The 12,297-nt window shown below is 36.4% G+C and overlaps 1 protein-coding gene and 1 pseudogene across 6 annotated transcripts in view; one reads left to right on the top strand and one right to left on the bottom strand.

The window, feature by feature from the left end:
* The window catches only part of DACH1 (dachshund family transcription factor 1), a 427,793-nt gene that overhangs the window by 370,883 nt on the left and 44,613 nt on the right, over positions 1-12,297 (top strand). The gene's annotated exons all lie outside the window — the stretch shown is intronic.
* On the bottom strand, positions 3,066-3,285 carry LOC143986399 (U2 spliceosomal RNA; annotated as a pseudogene).

Consider the following 12,297-nt stretch of genomic DNA (forward strand, 5'->3'; position numbering starts at 1 on the left):
TTCTCTATTAATCTAAATAATGAAACATATTTATGCTAAAGAAATATGTTTTTGTTGATATTGCATATTTTGGTGTAAATACGCAGTTAAGATGTGTAGCGTATTGCATAAAAAAAAACACTTGCTTATTTTCTGCTAGCATATTTTAAGCAGAACTACACACATTATCATTAGAAAAGGATATTTATTTTATGAGATTTAATAATAACTTATAAATAATAACTAATTGTTAGTTTTTTTTTGTTTTTTTTACTGTTAATTGTTAAGGCATGCCAATTTAGAAAAAGTTATTGGTTTATTTTTGTGAGCAGTTTTTGAGCATAAGTTTTTTTCATATTGTTCCCATGTGCAGTTTATGCACAGATTCCCATTGTGGCATTTATGTATATAGATTAGCACATTGATTTGCATGAGCCATCATTCAACTTATATAGCAAATCTTTGGCTGATATGGTTATCTCTGAAAGAGTCTGACTTTTTTTGTTTTTCTGATGACCTTTACTCTGCATTCTTCCCCTGACTCTCCTCTATACCTGTCCACACAACTAGTCAGACTTTGTTATGGTTTCAGATACTATGTAAAAGCATTATAAGAACATATCACAAGTTACACTCATTTATCATTTTTTTAGTGCCCTCGTTAGTCATATCTTGACCACAGTACCATTGGAGGTGCTATGCTTTCAATGTTGAAGGTCATCATCATCTTTTTCAGAGTCACACATCACCTGTTTACTGACTGTCAGTGTTCACCTCTAGATATCAGTAATTCTCAATTGGAGGATGCTATAATTGCAAAAAAATCAAAGGTTTTTCTGCTGAAGTATGCCGTCTAATGCTACAAGTAGTTTAACCAAACAAAATAAACTTCTAAATATATATTTTTATTTGGACACCTTTTTTAGTTTGTGAGGTCAAATAAGGAGGTCTCTCATGCAAACCGATTAGGAAACATGTTTTCTTTTTTCAAAGAGAACAAAAATATTTTTTTAATAATGCGAAAGTTTACGTATCTCATTTGTTTATTAATTTTGTGAGGAATAAGTGGAGTTAATTATCATTTTGTCATTTTTACCAGACCCACAAAGACGCAATGATCAACTTGTTAACAATATCTTTTGCTATGACCACATCCTAAGCTCTTACTTTTCAAGATGAACACCAGCGGTGGTCCGGTCGATAAAGGGTGCAGGGGTGCTGCCCCCCTAATTACCATGTGGGGTACCAGTTTTTTTGAAGCCCGAGGCTATAATTGGCATTGTGCCCCAAACCCACCCACTTGTGACATTAGCGAATCAATATTCACTACTACCTTCCGGCTTCTCCTCCTGGCCAATCAGGACTGTAGTCAGATCTTAAGACCAGGTTAGATGGGAGGAGAAGCCGGGGAAGCTGCCACCATAGGTGGGGTAAGTACAGACCTGGTGGGGGGTTTGTTTGCCACCCCCACCCAAAAAAATTAACCAATTACAGACCAACCACCACAGTTGTACTGTCGCAGGTTGGCTCCTCTGCGCGAGCCATCATAGCTGTACGTCGGCTTTTTAAGCCACCTCCGGAGGCACGCACACCCAAAGCGTGTCCCCAGAGCTGGTGTGATGCATCAGGTACCTGCAGTTGTTCATTACAGAATGATAACGGGGATGTGTGTGTAAACACACACATCCCAGTTCTCTCAGGGGAGAGGAGACAGATCGTGGGTTCATAGTGAGTATGAACACCGATCTCTCTCTTCCCCTAGTCAGTCCCCCCTACAGTTAGAACACACCTAGGGAACACAGTTAACCCCTTGTTCGCCTCTAGTGTTAACCTCTTCCTCGCCAGTGTCAATTATACAGTAGTCGGTGGATTTTTATAGCACCGCTCGCTGTATAAATGTCACTGGTCCCAAAAAATGTATCAAATGTGTTCGATTTGTCCGCCACAATATCACAGTCTCAATAAAAATCACTGATCGCAGACATTTCTAGTAAAATAATAATAATAATAATAATAAAAATACCATAAATCTATCCCCTATTTTGTAGACACTATAACTTTTGTCCAAAAATATGTAGAAGAAAGAATGTATTCATTTTTTGTTTTTAATTTGGTATATTTATTATAGCAAAAAGCAAAAGATATTGTGTTTTTTTTCAAAATTGTCTCTCTTCTTTTTTTATAGCTCAAAAAATAAAAACAGTATGTCAATTTTGTTTGGATACAGCGTCACACAACTGCGCAATTGTCAGTTAAAGCGACGCAGTGCCATATCGCAAAAAATGGCCTGGTCATTGAGCAGCCAAATCTTCCGGGGCTGAAGTGGTTAAGCACCAGCCGCCACTTATGAACATCGTGAGGAGTGGCGATAAAGGGATTGTAGGCAATAAATGACAAAACAAAAGCCATGCATTGTGTTTACTAACATTAGCCAAAGACAAGCTTTTTTTTTCTTTCATTTTTTTAAGGAAGCTGGGCAGTGCGGTGCGAAGTTGGGAAACAAAAAAGTAAACCATGAAATCACAGCACACATAATAGTGCATAAAGGGTATAGAATAGGAACAGCCTTTGAAGAAGAAGGACCTAAATCCTTGAACCCCCCAAAGTGCAACGCTCCTGACTGGGGCAAGGCATACTGTATTGTCTGCCTAGGTCAAAGCTGGGTACTTGATGACAACTCTCCAGAAGAGAGTCCCGGTTGTAAAAAGGGAAAAGAGCCAAAGATCACAGATCCCCCCTCCAATATATCAGGGCAGACCCAGACAAACCCACACCCTCCATCTATGATAGTGCACCTGATAAATGGTAAAAATAAAAGGTACCTGGTGCAGTCTCATAGGGCAGGCCTTTCAGACAATATAACAATTCACCCTGGACTAGCCATGAGGCCTGGCCAAGGGGTGTGATTAAATAAAGTGACACAAATAAGTGCTAGTGAAATCCCATGGGGTTCCAAACCCAAGGGGTTTTTTCTGACACCCTTGGGGTGCCACTGCCAGAAAGCACATCACTGGGAGCTCCTTGCACCTCTCAGCTCCTGGCTGGACAAATGCAGCCCATTTCTACAGGAAGGCATTAGCATTTAGGGAGGATCCTGCCTTCAACCGGGGACGAATCTGGTAAACAAGTCCTTATTCAACCCAGGAGGAAAATAATCTTTTCCACTGTACCCACCTTATTGAATTGGGAATTACTGACTAGCACCCTCCCTCTGACTTCCTTAGCAGGAGACACCAGTGTTCTGTTTCTCAAAACTGGTTGGAACAGATAGTACACTTGATCTTAGCCAAAAGGCTGAAAAGCCATACATAGGCACATGTGTCATCAAGAACAGTTAACAGTAAAATAATTGCCTGGTTTTTCTCATATTGTTAGAGCTCTAACATCCACTGCAGCCTTTTCCTCCAAGAAGTGATGTGCCTCATGCATGATGGATGTCTTGTTAATTTTTCTCCATAAGAAAATACAGAACAATTGAAACAAAGCGGATAACTTTCTGTCAGTGCTTGCAAAGCTAGAATTTTGTTTCATCAATTGCTAAAATTTGTGTAGGTATTGGAACCTCAATTATTTATTCTTTCATTTCTAAAGCATTTGCATTTTATTAGCAAAAAGTAAAGGATATTTAAAACAAGTCCTTACTGAAATATTTTCTTTTTTATCTTATTGTACAGTGGAGTAATCCATCTTCAAAAATCACAGGTAGAGAAGGCAAAAAGTATTGTCTCAGTGATACCTTTTAGTTGCTAACAAAATTTTCAAAAAGACAAAAGCATTCAAAGCTATAAAACCCTTCTACAGGTATAGAAATAGAATCTGACATCATACTTAAAGAAAGAGATCTGACATGCTCTCTATCTGCACTGTGCTTTTTAGTTAAAAAAAAACCTTGTTAGCAGCCAAAGCCTCGCTGGCAGAAGAATTAGAAGGAGAGTACCTGCAATTTCAGTGTATCTGTTGCAAAATTTGTAGATACATATGCCAAAGAGGGCTTGTTTTAGGGCTCTTTTTCTTTGTTAGCGATATGTGAATAATTTAATGTTTTTTGTCTGGTTACAATTGCACTTGAAGTGTCCCTAGCACACAGGGTATCTAGCCCCAGTTAATGCAATCATTGACTTTTAGTGAGCCAGGGATCACCATTGCAGCAGTAAAACACAGCATGCAAGGAACCTTTTTGATGTAGGCTAAATAGAAATGTGCAATTTTTTTTTTCATTTTTTACTTTTGCTGATTTTGAAAATTATTATATATTGACACTTGTTGACAATATTTGTCATGGTTATATTTTCTCTCTGACACACTATCTTGCAAAAATATAAATGCATCTTCTTTCTATCATTAAAAAGTATTTGTAAAATAGAACATTTAAAGATGTTAAATAGACACATGAAATACATATTTTAGATACAATAGCTAATCTATTGCATGGTGATGGTAGAAAAACATATTAAAGCTGAACTCCAGGTAGATATAAAGACAGTACCAATTCATGCACTTGTTTATTTATTAAAATAATTCAATTAAGTTTTATATGTATCTAGAGTAGACTAGCAGAACTCCATACAAAATATGATGAAAAAGGAATAGCCTATTAAAAAATAAAATGACAAAACTAGCTTTTGTTACATTATTCTGGTTCAACCCAGATAGTTCCCCTGCAGTACTTTTTATTCCACTAGATATCCTCAGTCTTTTGGCCAGCTGAGGCCAAGCCGTCATAGACCCTCTATAGAACCTCTATAGACTCTGCTATCTCCTTCTTTTAACACATTTCTTATTAGCACATACACTAATTGTCTTCTTGTGATGCTTCCTCCCCTCCCACATCAGCTCTGCTGTACAATGACTGTGAGAGGCTAATACCAGGTCACATTCAGGTGCTTACATTGCTTGCATTTAAAACAAAAATATATAGAGTTCAGCTTTAGGTTCCTAACTAGTTTTTAATTAGAATATGCCTTAAGAATGGTGAGACTATCTGAAATAGTTGCATTTAAATCCATGTTTTGTGAGCATAAACAGCATGCTGATATGTCCTTTATTGTTTATGCTTGTTTAAAAAATGAATATAAAACATAAATAATACAGAAACATAAAAAGCTGAAAGTGATCAATTGTTTTGATTTAATAGGATGCTTTCAAGCAGTGACCAGAACAAAATAAATAATCAGGGAATATTTTGAAATGGAAAGAGACTCATCAATCATTTACAAGAGACAGTTTTATATTGCATTAAACATCTGTTGTATAATTGTAACCTGCAGAACTACATTCACCTTAGATGTACTGATCTGTAATGCTGATTCATGTTTCTCATTTATTATGCATGGAGCATTTAATGAAGAAATTAGACTTTGTTGTCCTAAAATGGTGTCTATTATGTCAATGTTTCTAATATATATATATATATATATATATATATATATATATATATATATATATATATATATATATATATATATATATATATATATATATATATATTGAGGGCAACCCTTTGCTCTAGTCTCTCCTTATTTAGCTGACCTGCTGCTGGTCACAAGTGGGAATCAAATCCTGGTTCGGATCCCACACTGCCGAGTTGGCCTGGAAAACCCAAACCGGATTCCACCCTTTATTATGTCACAATATATATATATATATATATATATATATATATATATATATATATATATATATATTTTTTTTTTTTTTTTTTTTTTTTTTTTTACAGGTAGCACTGGTCAATAGTAGGAAATAGGGTACAGGCAGAGAATTGGAGTGTCCTCAAACACCTCTGTATATAAATGTATAAGCAGTGATTCTGCAGCACAATAGTTTTTCATTAGTAAGGTACCTTCCTATGACAAGTATGTGTAACATCTCCGTGGCAGAGCACACAGTATTTGCTTACTAAACACTGAAAATAAGTATCATCTGTATCAATTAGCCCCATGTTAGCCTATGACTAACTGATATTAAAATTCTACATTCAAATTACATAAAGAAAAACATAATTGCAGTTACCACTGGCTATTCAAAAAGATAACATCTAAATAAAATAAAAGCTAAAAGAATCAATAGTGATGCAAAATGTATATAGTATCACACAAATACATTTATAAATGGCAAAATTGGTGTTTAGCCTTTTAAGCGCTACAGGGTTGTGAACTGATTCCCACTTCACTTCACTCTTTCTGAGCAACAGTTCTCTTGCCTCTGTTTCTGTGTTGTTGGATGACCATGAATGGTTTGCTGTGTAGATATTAAATGGCCACACTGGTAACTCTAATTGTGGGAACTGAATAGAATATTAATGCTGTGTTAGTCTATTCAAGATTTTCTGTGTGGTTTCCCTCACATAGTATAAACTGCACAGACATTTTAACAATTATATTACAAATTAACTCTGTCAAGTAGAATACCCTTTTATATAGATTTTCTTTCCTGTATGAGGCTTTACGTGAAATCATGCTTGGACATTGGACATATTATAGACAGGGGTAAAACAAATTTTTATTAGGGCCTAAAAAAGGATGTATGACATTAGTCCTAATACTTTGATGCACTGACAACTAATATGATAGATTTCCTGAATAACTGCAATGGTAATTGTTGAAATTCTTCAGGGTAATTTTCCCTTAAAATATTCCAGTGCCTTTAATTATGTCAACAATTTGTTGAGAGGTTTTATGGATTAGGGACTCAAAAAGAAATATGTTTATTTTATATCTGGGAACTGGGCTCCCCACACCAGTGCCCCACAATTCCTTAATCCTCAACTTCGCAGATTCCAACCTACCCACAGGATAACCCCTGCTACTTAACGTGTAATAACTTGCTTCTAGTATGCCTCTCTCTTACTATTCCTTCCGTCTGTGTCATTTGACTTCACAGTATAAACGCCACAGGAGCAGGACAGCTAGAATATAATAACAGTTGGTTTCACATACAAGTCAGTCTTTCATTTGTTCTTGTCCCTATAGACCTTAATTACCAAAAAATGCTATTGATTTTTGTTCCATGTTCAATCATGAAACCATTAAATTTTTTCTCCGCTAAATTGCAATAAGTACACCTGGTCTTCCCCCATGTGACAAAGACATCATATATGAATCAATATCATGCTATACAATATTTTTGGAATGCCAAATGAGTGTATATGAATTGTTGTTAATAAGTATTTGCATATTGGAGTGAGTCCTTCATGCCACCTTCTAACTAAAAAGTCATTTTGAAACAGAAAGAATTATTTTTTTTCTTTATTTTCAAAGTAAAAACCATAAGTCTATGTTTGCCTCTACTGTGTAACAGCATCTCTATCGCTTATATGCCCAATCATGTTCTATGGATATGTACAGACTCACCAGCAATGTTTAGGCATCTAGATGTCTCCTCATTTTTGCAACTAATTGGTGGTATTCTTGAGCAACAAGGACAAGAGAAACAAAGAAGTAACTCCTGCTAGCCACATTTGGTCTTCCTGGTTGCAAACAGAGTTTTTTATGGATTTTAAGGATGGTGTAAACCACAACCACTATAGTATGCTGTTCCTTCATAAATGTAAGTGTCAGTATCAATTAGACATGTGCATTCATTTCATCTGAATGCATTTTCGACCGAATTTCAGGTATTTTCGTTATCGTTTTAACAAACAATAACGAAAGTGTAGAATCCGAAAAAAGAAAGATCCGACATAAACAAATGCTTTATTTTCGTTTTTGTTGTGACAACAGTTCCATATAGATAGGAGATTCAACATGACGCTGACAATGACAATCTGTGTTCGAGCCTGTGGTAGAATGTGCCTAAACGTAACTCTTAGTCCAGGATTATTCTACATAGGGAGAAAAGATTTGACATAGAGAGGAAATATTCGAAATAGAGAGAAAGAATTTGACATAGAGAGAAAAGATTGCTGCTGGAATTGGGTGGGGGAAAAGTAAAATAAAAATAATGATGATGATGAATGTTATTGTAACCAAAGAGGAGAAGCAGTAAAATAGCTAGAACTAAGTACACTCGTCAAGTCAACTTACTTTCACTTACGATTGCTAGCAGAGAGAGACACACACACTGAATCATTTCAGAAGACAGTCAATCTTAGCCGGTCCGTTTGTCAGAGAACCTGAATTATTTAGCAATTAAGCATAAGCACAGCAGCAGAACAATAGTGAAGCAAGCTACCGTTCAACTTAACTTTTTCACTTACCCTATCTTGTTACCTGTCTGATCAGTGATCACTATCACCAGTCCATTTTCTGTTTGAACTATATACATTCAACATGAATGACAAAGATTCGACAAAGCAGCGAAAAACATACAAACGTCGAATCTTTGGCTTATGGCGTGTGTCAAAAGTTCTAAGAAGATTCAACGGAGCAGCTAAACTATACGGAGTAATACAGTTTAGCTGCTCCGTTGAATCTTCTTTGAACATTCGACAGACACCATAAGCCTTCAATGAAGATTCGACTTTAATTAATTTGGATTTTCAGACGAATGCAATTTTTAACGAAAAATGAAATAAAAACGAATTTCGGGAGTAACTAAATAAATGTATTTTTTGGACCAAAACGAAATTCCAAAATGAAATATTTCAGTGTGCACATGTCTAGTATCAATTATCCTTTCTATGAGTGCAGAGGCAACTATTCTGTCTATCTGGTTAAAAAGTAGGATAAGAAGACAGTTTCTTATTCACATTGACTTCTGATAATTGAAATTTGTTTAGCATAATCAGTAGCATTCATTACTAGTAAGAAACTTCTCTTATCAATGGGTTTTATCAATATTTCCATTCCTACTAAACATTTACAAAGGGCATCATGTTCTCCTTTATATATATAGAACACGAGTAAAGCATGCCCTTTGTAAATGTTTAGTAGGTATGGAAATAATAACTATCATAAATTATAACAAATTGTTCAATGGGTAGATATGTAGTAGAACGGACTGCACTTCTATTGAACAAACCTACATCTTATATTATAATTTGTTTTACATAGTTCCTTGTTATAATTATACAATACAAAATGGTACAAGAACCAATTTTTATGCTTAATAAAAATGGACCCCTAATCTTGACTCTTTTTGTTTCACCAGGAAGTTTTTACTTACCATCAGTTAGGCTATATCTGTATCAGCTGTTTTATACAAATATAATAGCAGTGTAATGAGTCTTATTTTGTGTAACAAAACATCATACAAGATGGGACTTTAAAGGTGCTGAAAGATCCCTCCTCCTAATGAAAGTCAATACAATGTTAAATATAAAAAGCTTTTATAAGTACAAAAGTGATAAGACATACTAGGGGTCTATCCCCCTAGAAGCAAGTGGTTGTTCCTACACATAGTCTCAAACTGACACCCCTAAAGGTGGAGTTTCCTTCCCGCATGTGTTAACATATATAACATGTTAACATGGGGTGGGACAAATTATCATTCTCTGCTGTAACTGATACTGGACTTACTATCATTAATTGTCATATATATATATATATATATATATATATATATATATATATATATATATATATATATATATATATATATGTTAATACATGCGGGAAGGATTCTCTGCCTTTAGGGGTGTCAGTTTGAGACTATGTGTAGGAACAACCACTTGCTTTTAATGGGCTAGACCCCTAGTATGTCTTTTATCACTTTTGTACTAATAAAAGATTTTTATCTTTTATATTGTATTGACTTTCATTCAGAGGGGGGATCTTGCAGCACCTCTAAAGTCCCATCTTGTATGATGTTTTGTTTCTAGTTACTTTGGGATGTGGTGCTGCCTTTTTCAGCCATACTCATACTCTTTCTATAGTCTTATTTTGTGTGGACCCGTGTGTTCCTGGTTTTAAAGAAATTGGTGCTGGTATTCAGCTATTGCTTGTGAATGACTATAGTAGAGGGGACTAGAGATGGCTGTGTTGCAACAGACAAGTGCTATAAAAGCATTATCTCTAGGAGATTCTTGATGTTATGACAAACTGTGCTTGATTACTGCTTATTATGTAGACTAAATTGTCTATATCAGAATATTCGTACAGTATGGCACTTGTCATGAATAAAGTAAACATATAAAACCAAAATTTACACACTTGATGCAGTCTATAAATAGCATTAACACAGCAGTTTTTGTACTTTTGCGTGCCCCCTGTAATATAGTTTTATTATCAGATAATCCTGCCACTATATCAATTGATTTTCCACTTCCTATAATAGGGTGACACCATTCATTTCCCAATGTTTTTGCTTTATTTTCATTATTTTATCATTACAAGAACCCACAGCCAGATATTGTTGTATTGCTGTTGATATTAATAACATTATTTATTACTAGGACATAAGGTAATGGCATGCTTTGCCAACTACACTTACAGTAAATGAGAATTAAAACTAAAATGTGGGATTTATTGTGGGATTTATTGGGATTTATTGTGGATATTATTTACATTGGGATTTATTGTGGATATTATGACATGTGCATACTTGTACATACATATACATACTTTCTGTTAGAAGAAGGATTAACCCTACACAATCCTACAGTATTTATAGTGGAGTGTATTTTCATCTGCTTGGCCCTCACTATAATCTTAGAGAAGTACCATTACAATGATACCTGGAGGATGTTGAACTGAATGCATCTTAGATGCTTGTAATAATAGGAGTAAGAAGGAAAATTACATTGTATATGTGAGGCCAAATAATTGGAATTTCCACTTGTAGGTGACTTTCACCTAAAAAAACTAAAAAAACATGGTTTTGTGCTGCATCCATGATTATAATTTCCATATCAAAATGTCAACAATGTAGATGGCTCTGCAGAAGTTTAAGTCCAGTACCAATATGTCAGAAACAAGAAATGCTGTAAAACATATAACATATTTGGACAATGGAAGGTCAGACAAAAACAGTATCAAATCAGCATTGAGGGATGGAGTGAAAAGATTAAACTGGCGTCTAAATAGAGGTCAGTCAGAAGATCAGGAAATCAGGATACAGCAACATGTGCATCGGGTTTATAAACACTTAATAAGCATGTCAAACTGTATAAATATTTTGGTAGGTTTATCAGTGCAAATTGGAGTATTTGTGAGTTTGTTTTTACACAGAGTTTCACAGCTGTTATCTAGGAATTTCTAGAGAATTATGCCATGGGAGAGGATGCAGTAAATAGCTTACAGCAGGGGTAGGCAACCTTAGAGAGGCAGTGAACTACCTCAACAACACAGAGAAGTAAAAAGCCAACGGGCGCAGTGTCCTGTTGTTAGCACCAGTTCACAGGTGCAGGAAAAGCACGTACAGTCTGTGTTTTCTGCACTGCAAAGTACACTGCCTTTTCGCTCTACTGTGGGTGCCAATACATTGTTAATGGCACCACAAACGCAGATTGCAAACAGTGTGTTTGCCTGAACCAGATCATATGGTACTGCAGTACCATGTGATTTGGTGCAGTGTGTTTTTGAGTAGTAGTGCATGCAGTACTTTTTGTGCAGTCTGGTGTGATATGCATCCCATTTAAATGAATGGGCTGCAAAATTGCACCACAGTGAATCAAGCAGGAACATGGCCTCCTACTGCCTTTAGCCACAGATGCAACAGCCATGCATATAGACATGGCACATCAGGAGTTATACTACCTGTCATTGTTTGTGACCCATTCAAATGAATGGGGCCACTCTGCAAATACCCCACTACCATTTTCTTTGCACATGGCTCAGCATGCCAGTTCAGGGTCCAAGGGGTTAAAGCAGGTGGTGAGGAGGTGATACAGTGCCTCCTCACCACTTGCTTTAACCCTTTATCACTGTATTGCACAAGGTTGAAAGGTGCTTGTAAAGCGGCCCGATTCACCCACAACCCAAACTGACCCATGCGGGACCTACTGCGCATGTGTCGGGTGCCACGATAGACCTGCCCTCAAACATCCGGGAGACAATTGGCATCGGTGGGAGGTCAAGAAGTGGGCACAGGTTGCCATGACACTGTAGCATTCAATATGCAGCTGTTCCTCACGTGTTGGCTCTGCTCCCTTACTGGCGCTGCTTGGACCTAGGCCAGATACAGAGAGGTGCAGTGTGGCCGCCTGCTCACTTCAGTGGTGCAGGTCCTGCACTTCAATCTTCTGGAAATGGTGGGCCGGCAAGCCCTGCACGCGATGTACTAGTCATCTGGCTGCAATCGACCGGTATATCGCAATCGACGGGTTGCTGACCCCTGGCTTACAGCAATTTCTATGCAAAAGTTTTGTTGGATGTGATAGTAAATGGAATAGCAAGGGTCACTTTAAGTAAAACATTGTCATCTACACTGGGCATCATATCA

This window comes from Lithobates pipiens, unplaced genomic scaffold (genome assembly GCF_037356315.1).
Source record: "Lithobates pipiens isolate NorthernLeopardFrog02 unplaced genomic scaffold, aLitPip1_a1.2 Scaffold_16, whole genome shotgun sequence".
Classification (NCBI taxonomy): Eukaryota; Metazoa; Chordata; class Amphibia; order Anura; family Ranidae; genus Lithobates; species Lithobates pipiens.